At 42.9% G+C, this 23,146-nt stretch overlaps 1 long non-coding RNA gene across 1 annotated transcript; it reads right to left on the reverse strand.

Moving 5' to 3' along the window:
- Positions 1–1,165: 1,165 nt before the first annotated feature.
- On the reverse strand, positions 1,166–17,843 carry LOC115301882. The gene is made up of 3 exons (XR_003913339.1): positions 17,769–17,843; positions 4,888–5,141; positions 1,166–1,237 (listed from the first exon to the last, which is right to left on the reverse strand). It is a non-coding gene; the product is annotated as an uncharacterized LOC115301882 (long non-coding RNA).
- Positions 17,844–23,146: the final 5,303 nt, after the last annotated feature.

Here is a 23,146-nt window from a genome sequence, read left to right on the forward strand (position 1 = left end):
GTACTTTAAGTAAACTTAAAAAGTTGTACAAGCATTGCTACAATTCAGTTTGAGAACAGTTCCATCATCGCCTTCGAGACTGACTCCTCATTCCCAGCCACAAACAACACTAATGTACTTTCTGTCTCTATAGACTTGCCTCCTGTGGACGTTTCATATCAATGGCTTCATTTAAAATGTGGTCTTTTGTATAGAGTTTCTTCCACTTAGCGTAATGTTTCCAAGGACCATCCTTATATGTTATAATACATACCAGCCCTTCACTCCTTTTTTTTTTTTAATTTTTTAATATTTATTTGTGAGGGACAAAGACAGACCATGAGTGGGTTAAGGGCAAAGAGAGAGGGAGACACAGAATCCGAAGCAGGCTCCAGGTTCTGAGCTCTCAGCACAGAGCCGACACGGGGCTCGAACCCACGAACACTGAGATCATGACCTGAGTGAAGTTGGATGCTTAAGCAACTGAACCACCCAGGTGCCCCAACTTCACTCCTTCTTATTGCCAAATTATATTTCATTGTTTGCAGATCCCACAGTTTCTTTTCCTAGTCACCAGTTGATAGTCATTGAAGGCTATAACATATGATGTTGTAGAGTACTTATAATTATTATTAATTTTAAAGCTTATTTATTTTTAGAGAGAGAGGGCATAGGTGAGAGACAGAGTGAGAAAGAGAGCGAATTCCATGCAGGCTTGGCACAGGTAGCAAAGAGCCCGAGGTGGTGTTTGAACTCGTGAATCATGAGATCATGAGATCGTGACATGAGCTGAAACCAAGAGTCAGACACTTAACTGCACCACCCGGGCGCCCCAGTCCTTCTTATTTTTAATGAAGTGTTTAAAAACTTGTTAACTATGTCTCCTCCTAAGACTGCAAGAGTGACATCAGTAACTGCCTGCTTTGTTATAAACATGTGTCTCCCACCTACCAAACATCTACTATGAGTAGATGCTCTGAATGTATTTGTTAAATGAATGAATGATAATTTACTCCATGTTGATTTCCAAAAATCTCTTAAAGATCACAGACCAAAACAGATGATTGTAGAAGATGGGAGAAGAGTGATACTCTAACTTTTGGATACCATCCATTCTGGGTGACATAATCCTCCAAATCTGCCTCCCCTTCTCCTCCTCGTACCAAGTCAAGAAATACGAGTCTGTGTTGGATGGAGCCCACATTCCCTCAGGGTAGTTTGCAATATGCCCATCTCTGACTCCGCAAAGTCTTGGAGCCTTGCAAAAAAAAGAGAGAGAGAAAAAAGTCATGTCATTGTACATTTATCTGGAGCTCCGGAAGAGAATCTTTGGAGACTATAGGGAAGTGTCTTCCATATAGTGGCATCTGAGCACATGACTGGGAAACAGCATCTGAGTAGAAATTAAGGAACAGTTTTTCAGTAGGAGTGCGTGTGACTCCTGCCAGACCTAGGATCTTGTTTTGGGCTGGAGTCCAAGTAGCTTATTTCATCATCTAGCAGGCAGGAATAAGCAAACTCTGTTCCTCCCACCAGCATTAGGGATACTTGACTCCCAGAAACAAAGAGTTCCCAGCCAGCAAAGTAGTTCTGTACCACCTCACACCGAGGTGGAAACTAGCTACTGTTGCAAAGGAGCTATGTATCTGTTTAATTGAAACAAGGATATTCTAAACATACTGCAAACATGGCCTGGGTGTCAGCTCCTGTGAAGAACTGCAATCCCCATTGCTTCTTTATGAAACCATTAAATAAAATTAGAGAATCTGTGAACTTACTATTGGAAGCTACAAGTCTGCGGAGAGAGCTGTGGTGATTGTATCCTGCTCCTCGGGGAAGAAAAGATCCAAGAAAAAAGAGGCCGAGGAAAGCAGGCAAAATACCTGGGGCCTCTGAGAAGCCAAAATGAGGCACATGAGGCCAATCTAGCAAACGCTGTGAAGGATCTAGGGTCTCAATAGCTAAGAGGCTCAGAGAGGGAGGATTGAGCAATTTTCCTCCCACGTGTCCAGAGCAGATTCGGTTTTTCCCCATAATTGAAGCCAAACGCTCAGAAGAATGCGGCCAATAAAGAAATAACCCCTGCTTCCAACATCATTCTATGTTGGAAAAAATAAAAGAAAGCAACCTGGAACAATGCAAATGAACTGGGTTTTGAAAGGATAATTGGAGGGGCGCCTGGGTGGCTGTTGGGCATCTGACTTTTGATTTCAGCTCAGGTCATGATCTCATGGTTTCGGAGATCAAGCCCTGCATCAGGCTCTGTGCTGATAGCTCATATCCTGCTTGGGCTGCTTGGGATTCTCTCTCTTTCAAAAATAAATAAATAAACAACAACAACAACAAAAAGGTAATTTGATGAGTGGGTCTCATAGCAAGGTGCTGGCTGGGAAGGTGCCTGTTTAAATAAGGCAGGGACAAGAATGAAAAACAACAAAGAAGCTTCTAGAGTTAGAGGGGACAGCAGGATGATCCTTGTGGGCTGCAGCTTTTGGGGGTAACCAGGAGGACATTGAGTGTCCAGGGATGAGCCTGCCAGAAATTTTTGGGAAATCAGAGTGGCTACTCAGCATTTGTCACAGGAGGAACCAAAAAAGAGTGCCTTGAAAAAGAGGTCTAGGGAGGAAGGAATCCAGTCGAAGGAGAGAATAGAGTTGTTGGGACCAGGTGATTTTCACTGTGGAGAAAAGCTTTCTGACCTGGAAACAAGGAGAGGCTGATGGCCAGAAAGCTGCGTGCGCACCCCAAACGTCTCTAACTAGACGAATGATGTTACCAGACTTTACAAATAAATATGGAGTCCCCAGACCCCAAAGCAGTTTTTTTTTTGGAACTACGTCGTCACGCTGGCTCACAGAGTAAGACTGAGCACCCACAACCCATCCCTCAAAACATGTGGCCCGCCTGCAAGCCCCAGCTGGCACGGCTTTCTCCTCCACATTTTTTCCCCACTCTCCTTCCTCTCCAGGCCTTTCCGGTCTCCTCCTCCAAGAGCGAGAACATGTAGGAACTTTCGTATAAAATCTTGTATGTGTAGTAGCCCTCGCCCTTGTGAAGTCATGGGAAAAAGGTTAAAAAAGGAACACCATCCCTGACAGACTACTTTTCACAAAATTGAGAACAATTCTCACTAATTGGAAGGTTGGCCAGAAAAGGCAAAGCAATCCATCACCCATGAAATGCCATCAGAACGTACGTTGAAAGATTCTTTCTTTGTACTTTCCTTCTGCCTCCCAACCTCGCCCCCACCCCGGCACCCACCGCCTCCCAGGAGACCCACCATGTAGTCTCTCTAGCAATAGGATATGCAGCTACAGATTTTTTAAGGCTCGAAGAATTCAGTTTCTCCCTTCTCGTTCTTGCTGATTCACACGTAACTGTCTAACATAGATAGGCATTCTCTATCTTCCAGAAGAAGAGAAGGATACACAAGGGTTGAATACGAGGAATGGAGAGTGGCCAAGCATAAGGTGGAGGGTGGCCATAGGGAGTTGCATTGTGGGAAGTGTGATACCTACAAAAGGAGTGCTTTAGAGCAGTTCTGGAGTTTTCTATGTGTTTCATGAACACATACAGGCAGTAAGATTAGGACCAGATCTAATTTTTGCCTTGCAGCATCACTAGTATTAAATACAGTAGAACCTTGGATTGTTCTGCGAGTGTTCTGGAAGATGAGCAAGGATTTCGAAGAAATATGAACTTGATAAATGAGCCGTGACTTGCAATACGAGTTGTACGTGATGAGGAACATCGCCGGATCCCAGCGGAGCCGATGGTTCTTGAAATACAAGAGATACAAGTGCTTTGGGTTACGGGCATGCTTCTGGAACGAATTATGCTCCCAAACCAGAGCTTTACGGTCCTGGGAAATTGGGGTAGGGCAGTTGGCATGGAACAGACCCCAGGTGAAGGTCTTAGAAGAGATTTTCAGTCAGAGCCCAAGTGGACTCCGAGTGGTATTCAAAGGGCTCCACTTAACACTAGGTCTGGACGGACGGCACTTGGGTTACACATGGGTACAGAGAGGAAACAGCACCAACAGTAACTCGAAGGACACAGAATATTTTTCTACCAAAGCAATAAATAAATAGCATGTGGTCTATTGCCAGAACCAGAAAAAATAAAAAGATCTGAGGAACAGTTTTTTATTTGATTGGTAACATGCAAGAAGACGGGTCTAGGGAAACTTTTGCCTTCTCTAGTGTGCTGCTCCTTTAGCCTCACCTTGGGGCCACATTAAAACATCTCTGATACCAACTATGTAGGGTTTTCCCCCACCCCAAGTGATTCTCTGTGACACCTGCTGTATGTCCTACAACAGAACTCAATCAGACCTGCAGGGGGCATCAGATCCCACAGGTTAAGGGCTCCGTCCTAAGAGACGGCCCCCTCACACTCACTTCCGGTACCATTTGAAAGTCCAGGTTATCACCTGTGCTTCTCACTGACCGGCTCTAAATCCAAGGTCCCATGAACCCCTCCTTGGGTTTGATTTATTGACTAGAGCAATTCACAAAACTCAGGAAGGCAGTTCGCTTACTGTTTACCTGTTTTTTCTTAATTTTAATTTTTTTTAATGTTTTGTTTATTTTTGAGAGAGAGAGAGACAGCATGAGCCGGGGAGGGTCAGAGAGAGAGGGAGACACAGAATCCGAAGCAGGCTCCAGGCTCTGAGCTGTCAGCACAGAGCCTGACACGGGGCTCGAACTCATGAACCGTGACATCATGACCTGAGCCAAAGCTGGTCACTCAACCGACTGAGCCACCCAGGCACCCCTGTTTATTATGAAGAGATATGATGAAGAATATAGCCACCCTTTCTGGCAACCATCCTCCTGGTTTTCCAACAGGAGGAAGTACAAAAACAAGTGGGCACCTGTAAACTTGCCCGTGACGTGGATAACTTACCTGTAGCAGACTGAGTAGTGGACTTCCAGAGATTTCCATGCCTTAAATCGACAAACTTGTGAATAATGGCGTTTGTACCTGGCAAAACAGCACCTTGCAAATGTGACTATGCTTCTTGAGATGAGATTACCCTGGCTGTCCAATGTCATCAGAAGGGCTTTTACAAAAGGGAGACCTGAGGGTCAGACTTCAAAAAGGGATGAGATCGGAGTGTGGTGGGTTCGGAGTCCAGGTATGGGGGAGGTTTCCGGAAGCTAGAGAAAGCAAGGAAAGAGATTTTCCGACTTGAGCTTCTAGAAGCAACGCAGCCCAGCCAATCAGCATTAGACTTCTGACCCCTGAAACTGTAAGTTAATCACTGTGTTTTCTGAAGCCATCGCGTCTGTGACAATGGCAGGCAGCGGCAGGAAGCCAATACCTCAAGGACTGTCCTTGGGAATAATACCATGTGTCTGGGCATCTGTGGGATGGAATGTGTGAGAGAAATCAAGCTAACTCATAAATTTCAGACTTTATGCCCTTGAGCTCTGCATAATATCATAACTGAGATGTTTCATGCCAGTGCCACAAAGTAAAATAAGAATGTAATTGCTCTGGGAACCTGGGTGGCCCAGTCCGTTACATTTCTGACTTTCGATTTCAGCTCAGGTCATGCTCTCACAGTTCCTGAGGTCAAGCCCACACTGAGTTCTGTGCTGACATCTTGGAGCCTGCTTTGGATTCTCTCTTTCTCTCTCTCTCTCTCTCTGACCCCGCTCGTGCTCTCTCTCTCTCAAAACAACTACATAAACATTTAAAAAAGGTAATTGTCCACTAGAGCAAGAATGAATAGTAGCAATGGATAGAAATCATACTGAAAAAAGAAAACACCCAAAGATTTTGCTCCTCCTAGCAGGAACAAACTTCAGACATGGAGACACAGAAGCACTCAAAGGAAAATAAAGTAAGAATATAGTAAATAATGAGAGTAAAATGGAAATTTATAAGAGTTTTGGAGGAAGAAAACAGAACTGGAACAGAAACAATATTCAAGGCAAAACTAAAGAACGCTTTATTGAGTTATTGTAAAAACTAAAATATGCACATCAGTTTCATAGCAGTATAAGCAACTTCAGTGAAAATTGAACAGGCTGGCAGGATAGTTTGATTATGAACGTCCATATCATATAAGCACACAGGAATAAAAAAAAAGAAAACTTAAAAAATAATAATGGTGAACTAGCAAACAGGCTGACCTCAGACTGACCTGCAGAAAATGCGGGAGGTAATAGAAAAACATCTACTGAGTCCGATGGGGATTAGACTGTGACTCAACTATATTGTTACCAACCAGTATTCCTCTACCAAGGAAAGGCTGCATATAGTACCTTTTCAAATAATATGAAAATCCATCATCCATATATCAGGATTTTTGAAAACGAATTCACACTTAGGTACTGGCCAACGGAGAGATGAATCCAAACAATAAAATCAGGAATGAGAATTTCATGGCTTTACGTCTTCACTTTTGCAAATGGTATTCTGATTTTGGAAACACAAATTAGGAAACCAGTTCAGAGGATGATTATGTGCTGAGAGGTGTATCCTGCCACCAGAGGCAAGTACGGTCCTGTGTCGCTGTCTTCAGCTGAGCCTCTGGAAGACTCCTTTTTGAACCCCGGGAACGGGTGTTGGGGGGTATAACTCGGCTACTCTTGTTTGATTGTGACTTCAAACAATAACCGATGACCTGTTTCAGCCCTTGTTACAGAGGACCCCACCCTCTCTTACAATTTGAGGACATGATGCTGCATCATGGACTATCCCCTCCTATCTTTGCTTCCTAGATCCGGAGACCCACAGAACGGCAAAATGATAATCATTTCATTTCCAAGGCTATTGTCAAATGAATATTTTTTTGGCATCATCAGAACTCCTATTGAAGACCTGAGCTGCTGATTTTTCTCTTTGACTGGGCAAAGGATCATACTAATCCTAAGAGTAGCAGGTAATATCGCTCATGAAGTCTCATTTTCCTCCGGGTTTTTAGTTATCAAAACCTAACTATATTTTGGCTGTGTTTTTTAATATAGATTTTTTTGTGTGTATGTACACCCACAGATAGGAGACACGAATGCAGAAAATAGAGCTCATTTTTGGTGCCATTACTGTTTGTTTTTCTTTCTCTTTTCTGCTTGTGAATTCACTCCGTCCTCTTCCCCCTCTACTCACGTCAGCCTACTTCTCCACAGGGAAATAATATGAATTACCCAGAAATAATCTTTCCATATGTCTTGAAGCACATACATTCTTACACAAATATAATCCTATGATCCCCTATCCGTGAGTGTAGAGGGTATGTGCGTGTGTGCGTGCACGTGCCTGCATGTGATTCCTTGTTTTCCCAAAATGAACTTTGCTTCCTACACAAGGATTTCCTACTCAGCAATTTTCCATGGAATTTCTTCTGAGTCATCTGATATGGCACTTATTTTCTTTTTCTTTTCAGTGATTCCATGATAGCCCAGCAATGGAGGTACTGAGCTTGTCTTTCTTGTTTCTTTGTCTTGTTTCCTTCTCTTGCCTGCCTTCCCTCCCTCCTTCCTTCCTTCTTTCCTTCTTCCCTTTGTCTTTCTTCCTTGCTCTCTTTTGTTTCTTTCTCTCCTTTCTTTTCTTTCTTCCTTCCTTCCTTCCCTTTTCCTTCCTTTCCTTTTTCTTTCTTCTTTCCTTCTTCCTTCTTTTTTTCTCTTTCTTTCTTTCTTCTTTCTTTTCTTTTTCTTCCTTCCTTCTTCTCTCTTCCTTCCTTCTTTCCTTCCTGCTTACTTTCCTGTCTGTCTTTCTGTCGTTCTGGCTACGAACAGTGCCATAGCTAACATATGTTAAGATACCTCGCATGCTAACCAAAGGATGACATCTTTTCTTTCAAGAGGTGGATTTCTGACAGTGGGCTTGCTGGATGAAAGACACATGTACTTTTACCTTAAGCTATGGTATCAGATTGCTTTTCTAAAATACAAAAAGTCATGACATTTTTATAAATCATGTATGAATTATACCTTTTTGCACACATTCCTGCCATCCCTGGGAGATACGAACTTGTCTTTACATTTTGTCAGCTGGACGAATATAAAATGATACTTCACTATTTTGCTATTTTCGTTATCCTGCCATCAAACGACTTTGACCGTCTTTTGCTTTGATTTTCAGGGGCCGTCTGGCCTGCGTCTTCCCCTGCCTTCTCACAGCCCCTGCCCATTCTTCTGTGGGGCTGTTTGTCTCCATCTTTTTTTACTACTGTTTTTTTTAAATTTATTTTTGAGAGACAGTGGGAGCAGGGGAGGGTCAGAGAGAGAAGGAGACACAGAATCTGAAGCAGGCTCCAGGCTCTGAGCTAGCTGTCAGCACAGAGCCCAACGTGGGGCTTGAAGCCACAAACCGTGAGATCATGACCTGAGATGAAGCCTGACGCTCAACTGACTGAGCCACCCAGGCGCCCCTGTTTGCGTCCATCTTGACAGAGTGTAAGAACTGTTGGTATGTATTAGCTATTAACGCTTTTACTCTCTTACCTTTATAATAAAAAGAAGCTTTATTTTAGAAAAAGAAGCAGAAGATAAAAAGATCTGAAGTTCATTCAGAGATGAAAATGCTCAAAACATTCTCTCTTGGAAAGATTTGCATTTTAATTTTTGTCAAGCCTGGAAAGAGAGAAGATCCTAGAGATACTTCTAATCATCAGGGAAAGGGCATAAATCACACCTCTCTGATGCTTGACTTGCACACGTCCCTCATAGGTATTTAATCTGCATGCGTTCGAGTAACTGGATACACGGTAATGTTAAAAAGCTGAGTATGCATTATGTCCGGAACGTATGTGGACAAAGGGCAAAAATAAGATGCCAAAGGGAGCACTTAGTGGGGACTAAAACCTTCAGGTTCCAGGTGACCGTAGTGGACCTTTTGTGTTTTTTGTCAGTTTGCTTTTTTTATTTTTTTTTGGCTCTGATTTCTTTTTTCTTTAATTGTTTTATTTTGGAAAGAGAGAGAGAGAGAGAGAGAGAGAGAGAGCATGAGCCAAAGAGGGGCAGAGGGAGAGAAAGAAAGAATCTTAAACAGTCTTTCTGCTCAGCACAAAGCCTGGCATGAGGCTCGATCCTATGACCCTGGGATCCTGACCTGAGCCAAAATCACGAGTCAGACACTCAACTGACTGAGCCACCCAGGAGCCCCTGATTTCTTTTTACTGTGGTAAACTCCATATAAAATAAAACCCGCAAGTGTCTAATTCAGCTCGGTCGTATAAAGTGTATTCATAGTGTCCTGCAGCCATTACCACCATCGATTTCCACGACTTGTTCCTCATCCCAGATTGAAACTCTGGGCCCATTAAACAAGAAATTCCCCATTTTCTCCTCCCCAGCCCCTGGAAACCACCATTCTATTTCTTTCCCTATCACTTTTCTTACTTTAAATACTTCGCGTCAGTGGAATCATACCGTGTTTGTCTTCTTGTTACTGGCTTACTTCACGAAGCATAACGGACTGCAAAGTACATCTATGTTGTAACATATGACACAATGCCCTCCCTGTTAAGGCTGAATAATTTTCATTGAGTATACAAACCACATGTTGGTTATCCATTCATCCACCGCTGGGCACTGGGGTCTCTCGCTGTATAGCTATTGTGATCAATGGCACCATGAACATGGGTGGAATATGGTAATTCCACCTTTAATGTTTGAAGAACTGTCATAACATATTGCCAAGTGGCTCCGCCATTTTACATTTCTACCAGCAGTGTTCTAGGGTCTTGATTTCTCCAAATCCCTGTCAATGTTTTTGTTTTTTCTTTAGTAGCCATCGTAATGGGTGGCAATAATAAACTACTGTAGTTTTCATTTGCATTGTCCTCATGTTGAGAGATGTTGAGCATCTTTTCATGCTCTTAGTGTTCATTTGGGTATCTTTGGAAGGACCTTTGTCTCGAGGTTGGCACAGGCTTGATCCCACAGAGGACGCTGATATTCAGTCCTAGGCTCATATTGCCAGAGCCAGAATAAGAGTGCTGATGTTTGTCTGCACTATTTAGAGGCAACAGAGACAGCCTGATGGAGTGCAGCACCCTCCCACTAAGTCCCCCGAAACAGACAATGACAAGAGCAACAGAGGTCCCTGGGGCACATGCTCCAATCAGTTTCCCTATCACGTGGCCCTAGATCCCTGATGTGGGAACCACTATGGGCTCCACACTTACCGCCTGTATACCCTTGGGCAACCTCACTGAAGTACCCCCCTTATAAAATGACTCTTGACTTGCTTTTCTTGTAAGAGCAGGAAAATCTCTCTAGGAGCTGTTCGTAGGATCAAGCCTTGAATGCATATGAGGTCACTTTTAAATGTATTTAAAACGTGATAAAGATAGTGCTCAAATGCCTTGGCCACTTGTCAGAGGAGGTCTAATTTCACCCTATGAGCTGCTGAACCCCAAAGAGTAATCTTTAACCCTCCTTTTTTTGAGGGAGAATAAGAGGCGATTTAAGTTTGGCTCCTTACATATGTGTATATATTATTAAAACCTCCTCTTCAGTAAAGGTGTCGGAGGGGAGAGACTTAGCCATGGTAGAATGTCCTAGTCAAAGGTATGATTCATAAGACAAGGTGTTAAACAATGGAAGCCGCTCCCTCTTTTCCCCACACAGGGCTTCAAAAAGCACAGATGAGCTCCTGGTCAGCGAAGGCATGGCTGTGTGCATGATGAAAGGTCTTTTATGGTTGAGGACTAAGGTCCTTGGAGGTCTTGGAGATGAGCAGGCAAGGCCCACGTCCCACTTGCTAAGTATGGCCCACATTATTCTCTCTGACTCTTTCTGAGCCCAGAAACATGATTTCTACCATTTACATCATATCAAAAAAAATTGGAAAATATAAGTAATAAAAGTGAAATCTGCTGGTTGGCAAAGTATGTTATGAATCACAGCGGTTCTCTGAAGAATTTGCGCCAAGAGGATATTTTGGTTTAAACGAGTAATGTAATTCGGGCCAAAATGGCTTCCAGATTTGAACTTCCAAAAAAATAGTCACGGTTCACCATGTCACTTGGCTGACATCACTAGGGCAATCCCCACTCCTAGGACGAAATGAAATTTCTAGGAAAAATCGAAATCAGCCTGTATAGTTTGTCTCTGGAGGGCATGGGAAGAAAAGAGACAAAGTAGGGATCATTACAACATTGTAATCTGTTAGTCATCAAAAAACCTTTCTCTGTGTTCTACAAATCCTATTCCAGCTGCATCAACTGCGCTAGACTCAAGGACAGCCTCCACGAGCGGGGAAAAGCGAGAAAAAACAAAAGAAAACCAACCACACAATAGAACCGGGGACCACATTAATGGTAAAGTGGTCATAAACCAGCGTGTTGGAATCTCATCAATATGACATCATTTCCGATGTGACATCGGACAGCCCACCCTCCATTTCCCTTCCATCCATCCCTCACGCTAGCCTCCTTTCCTCTTAAAGAGATGATGAAGCTGCTGGTACCGCACAGAAGGATAATAAAAACCTGTATCCCTTAAGCTGAATTCAGCCCATTGAACTGCACAAACAGCAATAACCAAAACAAAGCTAGTAGGAAACGTTTGCACACAGCATCTGTTATGATCACATAACCACAAGACAGCTGTTTAATCCCAACTGTTAACATAAGATCATTTGTGTGTTTGAAGAGCAATCCCATTTGGATTTCCCCCCTTTATTTATTTATTTTCTAGCTTTTCCAAGAGAGAGGCTTTCTCAGCTGTAGGATGCGATTTGTGTCGCTGGCTTTTTCCACGTTCACCCTTTGCTTCCGAGCGAGAGGGGCGGTGTGGTTTTCTCACTATACTCAGAGGGGAGAGAGGACGGCTGTGTGGTCTCCTCGCTGGGAGCGGGGCACGGCCCCTTCTCGGCCTTTGGGACCTGCTTTTTGCTCCCCAGAACATTCATAAACCATGTTGGTCAGATTATGGGAAAAGGCCCTCACATGAAACGCGTCTGGTGGTCTCTGCCAAGTTCTGGGGAGACTGGAGTTTTCTCAGCGCCACCCAGGATTGGAACCAGTCCCTGTAAAGTTCAGTTCCAAACCCTAAAAACAAAGTCATTAGGCTCACAACGGGCTTTGAAGGGGTCAGTGAAGGATGTCAGCAGTTTGGGTGGCCTGTCTCCGTTGCCCCACTTTGGAAACCTGAGCAGGACACCTAGATGGCTTAGGGTGAGTTGTCAGAGCATGCTTTTCCTTCTTGTTTTTCTCATTTGTATCATACCTCAGTGCCTGTAGGCTAATGCTCCGGAGAGAACACGCAGCAAGCAGGTCACAGGAGTGGTTCCTGTCTGTGGTGAGCAGTGCAGAGCTGACCACGTGGTCCTGGGATGAGGGCACTTGGCCGTGCAAATTTGGACAGGCCCTCGCCTTGAAGGCTACCCGAAATTAGCATTACATCCGTCTTTCTTCACCTCCTTCTTTAACGGGCTCATCCTAGAGAATCCTCTATCTGGATCCCAGCCTGAGAGCACCATGTGCAGGGCTCAGTTTATCTTTCTGGGAAAGTTGAAAGCCCAAGTCCTTCCAAAACATCGAATAAATGTCTTAAACCTGATTCTTAGGACAAGTTCTTTTCTAGGTCATAGGAACCTTGGAAATGTGAAGGACATTTTACTTGTCCCTTCCTCCTCTCCTCTCCTCAGCTCACCGCCTCTCCCTGACTCCTCTTGCCTTCCCTCCCCCCTCCCCTCCCTTCCCCTCCTCTCCCCTCTCCTTCCAGTCCCTCCCCTCCCCTCCATCATCCTCCTTTTTTTTCCCTTTTCTTTTCTTTTTTCTTTCCCTTCCCTTTTCTTCCTTCCTTCCTAACTTCCTTTCTTCCCTCCCTCCCTCCCTTTTTCTTTTTCTTTCTTTCTTTCTTTCTCCTTCTTTCTTTCTTTCTTTCTTTCTTTCTTTCTTTCTTTCTTTCTCCTTTCATTCTTTCTTTCTCTTTCTTTCTTTCTTTCTTTCTCCTTTCATTCTTTCTTTTTCTCTTTCTTTCTTTCTTTCTTTCATTTTCTTTCCTTCTTTCTTTCTCCTTTTGCCTGTTTCATTCAATTGTCCTTTATATTGAGGCAAAACTGACAAAATTGTATATATGTAAGGTATACAATTTGATATGTCGACACACATATACCTTGTGAAGAGATTACCCCTATCAAGCTAAGTGACACATTCAGTTTTAACTTTTGGAACAAGGAAGCTGTTTAAATGCAATTTACATCTTTCCAAAATGGAAAATACCACAATTTTTGAAGGACCTCTGCATTTCTCCTGAATAAAATAGCCTCTCTTCTTGTAGTTCCACAAGCATTTCACAATTATTGTTTTCATCCTGACACCTGTCCCCTCAAAGAAGTTACAAGAGACTAGATGTCACTTTTCTGAGATGTAGTAAGAAAATAAAACTACTTCAGTTATGGCAGCAGTCAAAAGGGATTGACCATCAATTTTAGAAAAAATTAAATACTTAGGTCAGTCTATGGTGTGATTTATGATCATACCTAGATAATATGCTTTGCTTTTAACTTGACATTCGTTATCACACTTAAAAAAGTTTGCACCACACTGCGGGGAATTGGGGCAGTCTGGGGAGGTGCTGGAGGGGGGGGTACTGTGGCATCCACAGATTGTGAACATCCACCTTAATGTTTAACTTCCCCTCCATGGGACAAAATCACTAACATCTTTAATGGGAGAAAATCCTTTATCGCCTGATTCATTTCCATGTTTTGTTTCTGCAGCTAGACGGGAAATCCTGTAAGGTGGTGAAAAGGGAGGGAAATTTAGTACTATCCGTTTCTGATTTGCCATTATTATTATTATTGCTTTTCTACTCCCAAGATGATATTATAGTCATCTGCTGATTTTCATACATCACACCTATTTTTGGTGATATTTTTTCTTCTCTCCCTTCCGGCTCTACCCTAGTTCACAAATGACTCTTGGCAAGAATTGGAAGAGTTTATCTTTGTTTCATAAAGAAGTCGTATCATTTAATATTTGCTACTTTTCTTGAAAGTAAATAATGAAACAGTTCTTCTGTATCCTGAATAAAAGTCCTGATTTGTTTTCTTTATTTTAGTTAACTAAAATAAGTTTAGTTGAGGATATCGTTTTGAGAGATTTTAGAAGAAAAGGAACGTCCCAAGTGGAGAGAAAAATTTCACGGACTGAAGAAGTGCACAAAAGTTACAAGTATCTCTTAGATTCTCATTAGTCAGCTAAAACCAGGAAATAAATAGCCTCCTGTTTTGTGATCACCTCCAGTTACCACTGTAACAGGAAACATGGATGAGAGAGAGCGAGGATCTGTGGAAAACTTGCGTCCCAGTTGGACAGTGACTGATTCACATGCCACATACACCTCCCCAGGTCACTTAAGACCTCCTGTGAAAAGAACCGGATAAATCTACTGTCGCCCCAATCATGCTTCAAACTGGCCACACTTATTTCTGACACTTGCATCAAACGCCCCAAGCTTTAGAAAAGTAGTTGTCTGGATTATTCAGCTTTGTTGCCTTTTTGCCAAGTACAAACTGCTGCATTTCAAGGCAGTGTGTGTCTTTGAACGAGGCTTGCAAATTTCCCCATTCAGTACGCTTTCGTGTTGTGTTCTACCAAACATAAAGTAGATCATGGCAAACACTTATGCGTCGAGAACTCATGATTTCACACACAAGCCTCTTTGAATGGAGGACAGGTATCCTGGGTGAGGACTGAGAAATTAACCAATTCTAAAATTAACCAGAGACTTCCTCTTGCAAGACTTCCCGGCACTTGTCGTCTCTTCCCTTTTGGGTAATGTATCACAGTGGCAGCCCATTCCCAAGCCGGCCATCTTGGATGTAGGAAACAAACCAAAAACTGAGAAACCTCCCGACGGAAGGGTAGGCGGAAGTGTAGATTGAAGGGCGTGGATGGTACGCAGGCAGGAAGGCACAAACGGGCAGCTTCCTTCGGCATTCCTCAGCAGGCCAATAAATCCATCCTTGGCTGGCATACGTCAGTAAATAATTATTATATGGAAAGTAATTACTTCATAGTATGTCAATTTTCCTCATGATTCTTGACAATGAGCTCCACCTGAGAACTTACTCAACAGTCTTGAATATAAGACATGGAGGATAAGACGAGAAGCACTCTTAAAATTTACTTTCCACATAACTTTTAGAAAGCATATATTTCAGACAAGTCTTGAAGAAAAATATTTGCAATCTGGTCCAAATGATTGGACTGTAGCCTCCCTTTACTCCCTCCTCTGACCACCTCTTTGCCTACTAGCCTATGATACACACATACTATGGAGGCAAAGGGAGGCTCCGTCTGAGACAGGCTGACCGCCATTTGTTTTATTCCATACGGATAACTCAGTACAATATGGAGGGTACATTTAATTTTACTTGTTACAAACACACCAGGGAATATTTTATACTTAGAAATATATGTTCTGAATTTGTTAAATGGTTGATTGCTTTTTGGTTTTCTTTTCTTTCCTCTCCTATTTTTTTAACCTAAATTGATAGAATTGATTGGTAATTTGGGCATTGAAAACAGGAAGATTCTTTTGACAATTGAATCGAAGTATGTTTAACATATTTTCTAAAAGGCTTTTCACTGAACAACAACAAAAAAAAAGCACTTTGAGAAAAATAGGCTGATTAAGCATTTTATCCAATCAGAAAAGAAAACTTATGCCAGCCAATTCCTGATACCTCATTCCCTCACACAACTGAAGTGGTAAATTGAGGCAATTATCCCAAACACCTTCCCTTAATTATAGGGATTGTCTAGGTAAGCAGGTTCTGAGCCTAAATTTTTGCAATAATTATCTTAATTTGTATTTTGTTTTGCATGTAAAGACAGCCTTCTATCACGGTCACTTACAATTTTATATCTGAACTATGTAGCTACACACACTTGAAAACAGAAATTCATCCCAAAGATGTTTTTATACCAGTGCTAACTCAATTTTTTTAATCTTACATTCTTTTATTGTATTTTTCAAATTTCTTATAATGAGCTTGTATTACATTTGTAATTTGAAACAAATGAGCATATCAAAAATTATATTAATATAAAATACCTTGAATTAATTTCTAGTGTTTCCCCATGTGTGGTCTTGGATGGGAAATTGTTACAGCCATCTTTGGAAAATACCAATCTGTCACAGAGCCCTTCTGGTAATATGCAGTACCTGACCACTTCCTCTCTTTAAAAACCACACGCTGAATATTAGGAGGCCTTTTAGTTCAGTGTACTCAAAGACCTTATTCAAAAGTGGAAGGTTGATTTCTGTGAACAGGACGTTCACTTAAAGTGAGCTCCCTCCCCTGGTCTGTCCCACAAGACTTGTTCCCTCCACCTTAGAAGCTACTCTTGCACTCTTCCCTTTGGACAACTTCTCATCTCTCTACCAAAGCAACAAAAACAAGCTCAGGAAGAACAAAGTATTATTAAAGTATTGCAGTTAAAGGAAGCATTGGCTAGCTCTGTGTTAGCTCTGTTTACTTGTATTATTTGGAATCCAAAATGTAATCTGAAAGGGATGCCTGCCTGAGTGGCTCAGTCAGTTGGGCATCTGACTCCTGATTTTGGCTCAAGTCATGATCTCACCTCTCTTGGGACTGAGCCTCACCTCAGGCTCCTAGCTGACTGCACAGAGGCGGCTTGGGATTCTCTCTCCTCCCTCTCAGCCCCTCCATCCCTCTCAAATAAATAAACTTTAAAAAAAAAATTTAATCTGAAAAATAAAAATCATCATCCTCATTTTGCCAATAAGTAAAACCAGGGCTGAATCAGAGTATCTTGTGCCCAAGGTCACATGGCCAAGAAATGCAGGCATAAAATTTGAACCTATGTCTCTCTGACTCCCCAACCTATCTGTCTCCTGCTTTTATCACACAAAATCTACAATGTCATTGGAAATTTGACCACAAAGATCTCAGTGGGAACCAAAAGCTTTTCTGCAGTCTCTCAAACCAATAGGACCCATTCTCTTCAGTTCAATAAACTTTATCTAGAACTTACTATTTAAAAACCAACAACAAAACCTTGAGATTTGATCAGATCATTGAAAATAGAAACACTTAAGGAATTCTTCTTTTCTAGAACTCACTTTGCGGTGGAGCCCTATACTGTACTCTACTGTTAAGGAAAAGAAAGGGAAACTTGAATGTCTTCTTGGTCAGATATTTTACATATACTTTTTCATCTACTTTTGACAACAAACCTGTGAGGTCAGCCCCCACTTCAAAAGTAAGGATCAGACAGGTTAAGTAACGTACTCAAAGTCACAACTGAAGAAACCAGACTGGGATTCTGATCCAAGTCCTCCTGACTCCATAATCCATGTACTCCTCCCCAGGCTACCCCCAGTCGCCCGAATGGTACCTGCTCTCTCCTCTCCCAACCCAAGTGGCTCCAAATCACTCCCTTTATCTTGGCAAAGATTTTATGTAGAGTGTCTGCTCTGCCCGCGCAGTCTTTAGGCATTTCATAACTCTGTGTGGACGTGTCTATATCAGGCAAGGCTCTGACAATAAAGAGCCATTCAAGTTTCTCCCTGTGACCTGATCCCATCAACACTCTGAGACTGGAAAGATGCCATAAATACTGTAGCATAGAGTTTCTCAACTTAGCACAATTGATATTTTGAGCTGGATAATTCTTTGTTGCCTGGGTCCATGTGGAAGGGGCAGAGGGCTGGCAGTGGGCTGTAAGGCATTTAACAGCACCCCTGGCTTTTACACACGAGATGCCATTAATGCCCGCTCACCCAATTGTGACAATTACAAATAACTAAAAATGTCTCCAGATCAAATGTCCCTAGGAGAACAAAACCCACCTGTACATGGGGACCACCACCCTGGGATTTACGTGAATCCAAACCGATCCATGAAGAGAAAACTAGCTAAGTGAGCCAGTCCTTGAAATAGATAATACTTCACAGTGACCTCTGTTGTCATTGTTCTTAGAGTTCTAGATTCTGAACAATAAAATCCTGAATTTCAAGAAACCACAACAGATGCCTCAGGGAACAGACCAGTGAGCAGGAGACTGGGAGGGAGCTATGAAAGAGGAAACTCATTGTTAGAAGATTTCTGATTAATTAGGTTAACTAGGATAAAATTCTGTGAAAATTCAGAATTTTCTTCTAGTTTATCCATCTAACCACAATGAGGGCAGAGTCTTTCCTTCTTGTCCAACTAGATCTTAAAGCACTGAGTAAAGGCAGTCTTGGAAGAGATCTCAAAATATATTTCCCACTTCCGGGTTGCTAGGTGGACCACAGAACATGCACTTATTTAGAAAATCTGCAACAGCTGAACCTACAAAAATATCACAAGCCTAAGGAGATGGCCAATATTCAAGACTCATATCTCACAAGATGGTTAAGTGGCTAGCAGTCTGCCACAAATGGGACTGACGGTTCTAAAGACAGAGAAATGGTGAACAGCCAAGGTGAAAGGAAACAGGGAAAGTAAACCAGGGCCTTCACAACGTTGGAGGAGAGTGTCTGTCCTCGCCAGGCTACACCCACTCCTCCCAATGGGACCTGTTCCCTCCTCTCCCAACCCAAGTGGCTCCAAATCACTCCCTTTATCTTGGCAAAGACATTTTGTAGAGTGTCTTTGCCCGTGCAGTCTTTAAGTGTTTCATAACTTTGTGTGGCTGGACTTGTCCATATCAACCAAGGCTCTGACAATAAAGAGCCATTCAAGTTTCCCCCTGTGACCTGATCCCATCAACACTCTGAGACTGGAAAGACGTCATAAATACCGTTCACCATTTCGCAGCACAGAATAAAAGGTCTTTACAGGAAGTTATTATCAGCGATCTGTAAAGAAAGGGGTCAGAGCTTCCTTCCTCCCCCAGCCATGGGAGCCGCCCCAGCCCGGTGGGAACAGGTAAAGGAGTGAGTGAGGAGGAAGCCTTCCCCAGCCTGGGGAGGCCTGGGGTTTGCCCACATTACGTGACCACGATTTCTGATTTCTCTATAGACATCTGTAGAATGTACAACCTACAGGAGACCCAAGGGACAGAGCAGAGACAACAAAATCTCACCCGCAGAGAAATGCCACACGGGTGAGTGCCCTTCACACCAGGAACTGAAAATTCCCAACCTTCCCCGAAGGGAGGCTCCTTTCACTCCCCCTGGAGGTGCCCAGCTGGGTCCCCCCTGCCCCCTCCCTGAGCTCCAAAGACTCTCATTCTGGAAACTTGCTTGCTGAAGAAAAGTTAACTTGGCACTCGTCTTAAGTATTGACTATCTGTCTTGAGGGTGAGGGCTGTAAATTCTCTCTCCTAAGATCCAAGTCGATTTGTTATCAAATCAGGCATTGAGAAGCTGATTCATTGCTATTCAGCGCTATGCTGATTTATATGCAGAATGTAAAACAGATGCCTTATGTGATACATATTTATGGTGAGTGCTGTTCTAGGAAGATTTATTACGGATTCCTTTGTCGGGGTTTGCATGAGCAGAGCCATGATGACTTGTATTTCCTCTCAGCTGCCAATGCCAAACTCATTAAAAAGAGGTGTGACTATTAATATACATTGTAATGCTGACAGGCTCTAATTTATAACACCCTGGCTGGTTGGAGTAGTCTCCTGACTTGAGAGGTGGATTCTGCATTTCCTCCTCTGTGGTTAAATGGTACAAATAGAGATGTATATTCTCTCTCTCTCTCCTCCTTTCTTTCTTTCCCCTTCCATCATTCCTTCTCTCTCTGTCTCTCTCCCTCCCTCTCCTACTCCCTCTCTCACATTGCTTTGCCTTTTCTGGTCATCTACATCAAGATATAATCTGCTGAATAAACTCAAATTCCACGGTGATTTTTTTTTCTTCCTTCCGGGTCAAGTATGCCAAGGATTTACAGCCGTAGAGAGTTGTGCTTCATGCGCTGTAAACACATGTTGTTCTCCACACCGGCACACTATCTCTTTAGACCGGGTTAGCAAGGAAGAAGTTTGGGGCACAGGCCACATGAAGCATTCTTGGCAGTGGCCGTGTCCACTACGAGGCTCCGACGTTGAAGAACATATGTTACTCTGTGCATGGGAATGGGAGACCCACAGCCCACAGGGCAGTGTCAGGGAGAGACACGCCACTAATAACTGGACGGGAGCAGATGGGGGCAGTTAATCAGGTGAAGAATGAAGGAAAACTCTGCGTTCCCTAGGAAGGCTGGCAAGAGAGCTAGTCTGGTGAGAGTCTCTGTACCTGGGAAGCCATCCGACCGGTGGGCTTGGATGGTATTTAGAGTAATGATATAAGACAGGCAGTCCCTGGGAAAATAGCTTTTTACTCCATCCTAAATTTGAGATAAACTAGTTCCGAGAGAGAGAAAACCAGTGCATGCAGCAGTGGTTTTTATCTGAGTTTCAGGAGCCCCTGAGAAGCATGGGAGAGCGCTGATTCGGAAAGGCATCGTGTATAAATGTGCTTTTAATGATTCCATGAAAGGATGTTTTGGCTAAAATCGATTTCTATTGAATATTAAAAAGCTGCAGTGACCGAAATAAGACATGAGTGCCACCATCTTTGCCCTGTCTATGAGCAGGGCTGGGAATGTAGGGAGCCCAGAGAGGCACAAAAACACTGAGTGATCAAGAGAAATCATACTTGAATGAAATATACTAAAAACAAAATAACGCCAAAAGTCACGAAGAACAAAAAATAAAATTTAAGATAAAAGACAAGACTGCTATTGCTGAGTTTTCTTTCGCTCCCATGTGGTTGGTGAAAATCACTGATAAGTATCTTCTCTTTATATAAAATGTCGTTAGACCTCACTTACCTGCTCTATTCTTGGTCAAGGTGAAGGACACATCCTCTTTAGCTTTTCTGGTGGCCTTTCTATGGTAAGCAAAACTTCTTTTATTAGTAGAAACCATTCAATGGTGGGTGAGGATTATGGTAATGGTGATGTTCTGGAAACCAGTGAACGACTTTGAAACCAGGCGACCTTTTACGAATGATTTTTTTTTTAATGTTTAGTTTTGAGACACAGAGAGATAAAGTGTGAGTAGGGGAGGGGCAGACACAGAATCCAAAGCAGGCTCCAGGCTCTGAGCTGTCAGCACAGAGTCCGCTGTGGGGCTCCAACTCAGGGACCTTGAGATCATGACCTGAGCTGAAGTCGGACACTTAACCGAATGAGCCACCCAGGTGCCCCAATGCTCATTTATTTTTGAGAGAGAGAAATAGTGTAAGAATAGTGTAAGCACGAACTGGGGAGGGGCAGAGAGAGGGAGACACAGAATCCAAAGCAGGCTCCAGGCTCTGAGCTGTCAGCAGAGAGCCTGATGCCGGGCTCAACTCAGGAACCTCGAGATCATGACCTGAGCCAAAGTCAGCTGCTTAACTGACTGAGACACCCACGCACCCCTATGACTGATCTTTTAAAACCTATAGAGACATGTGCCACCAAAGCATGTTGAAAATGCAGTTTATTGTCTTTGCTAGCAAATGAAAGAGGGTTCAAAAAGATGATGATTTCTTAAGATCCAAATAGTTTGTCCAGGCAAACATCACCCCAGAAACTTCTCCATTTCATTTGTGCATTTTACCACATATTTCTATAATGTAGCCCTGGGGAAATCATTGAGCTGTGTTGAATAACTTTAAGTGACATACATATTGAATCCGTTCATGTGTAATCCGTGTTACAAAAAGAAGTTATCAGAGTTCATTTGCTGTCCTCGGTCAGAGTCAGCAGGGACTATCCCATCGGTGACACCAGAAGTATTTTGGATGATGTTCCGAGATGGAATTTGGCAATGAGGGGGAATATAGGCCATGATCCTGCGTCACAACGCAAAGTGTTCTAGGCTTCCTAGTATTAAAAAAAATTGTCATCTGAGATCTCCTAGATATGAATAATGTTTGCCTGTGTGAACAGGGCTGAACGTTCTTCCCCCTCTACTGAAACTCCCATGACTTGCAAGCGGCTTCAGAGTTAGTCTTACTCGGAGAATACTTTTATTTCCCCCCCTCCTCTTTTTCCTCCTCCCCTTCCAGTTTGCAGACAGCTTCCCAGAACTGCACTCCACATCTCAGAAATGTCAGCAGCCTCTTTCGAGCCACAGGGACAGGGCGGGGAGCTAGATAGCCAGCAGGCCAGATAAGAAGTGCGTGCTTCTGGCCCCATGTGGATCATGCGGTTCCCTAGAGCAGTTTTTAAAGAAAGGAATTAAATGGATATGGTTATAACCCAGTTGACAGACATCACAATAAAAAACAAATAAATAAGCCATCTAGTTGTTACTTTTTGTTTGGGGACTTTTTTTTTTTTTCTGAGTAAAGCATTTGCCTGTTACACTGGAGTAAGTAAAACAATAGAAAGATCTTCCTTTCAAAATACTACCGATTATTTGGTATCACTATGACCCTAACCATTATTTACTGAATAAATCGTGACTTTGTCATTTGATTTCCAACCTTGGACACCTTGACAAACCAGGTACTAAACCTGCAGGACCCGTCTGAAAAGAGAGAGGGTACCCAAGGGCCAGCCAGATACAGCCTGGTGGCTAAAGGGCTCAGGCGAATGTGTGTGTCTGTGACTAGAAATCAAATATGGGTAAGGAGAAAACCTCTCTCTTTGTCCAAAGGAGTGATCACATGTTGACAGCTGGAATTTACATGGCTCCTTTTTCAATAAACTAGCGCCTTCCCTGCATTCCAACATCAGTCGCACAATAGTGGCACAGAAGCGAACTGACACATTACACACGGTCCAGCTGGCCCGTCCACTCTGCACGGACCCCTCCTCCTCCTCCTCCTCCCCCTCCTCAGTCTTCATCTTCCTCCAACATGAGCTCCCCCGGGTGCAAGACCTAAACGCACCCTCCTCGAATGGTACCTGTATCAGGGGGCTTTGATTTCACATGCTTGCCAGGATAGGATAGGAACTCTACATTAAAGGATGGGAACTCTACATTTAAGATGAAAACCAAATAGACAAAACAAAGCCAGGACAGGATAAAAACGCAAACAAATCATCTCTACTTTGTTGGCAGCTCAGAACAACAACAAAAAAGAACTCTGTGTGACCAAAGTTTCCCATACCAAAAATCCTGACATCATAAACTCTTTACCTTGGGTCTGCGTGACTCTCTTTGTGAACTTGGACACAAAGGAAACAGGACCTGTGGAGTAATCGGTGTTATAATTCCTGAGAATTGTTGTGATTGCCTGTTGTGCAAAAATACCCA

The sequence above is a fragment of the Suricata suricatta genome, chromosome 9, assembly GCF_006229205.1.
Source record: "Suricata suricatta isolate VVHF042 chromosome 9, meerkat_22Aug2017_6uvM2_HiC, whole genome shotgun sequence".
Lineage (NCBI taxonomy): Eukaryota > Metazoa > Chordata > Mammalia > Carnivora > Herpestidae > Suricata > Suricata suricatta.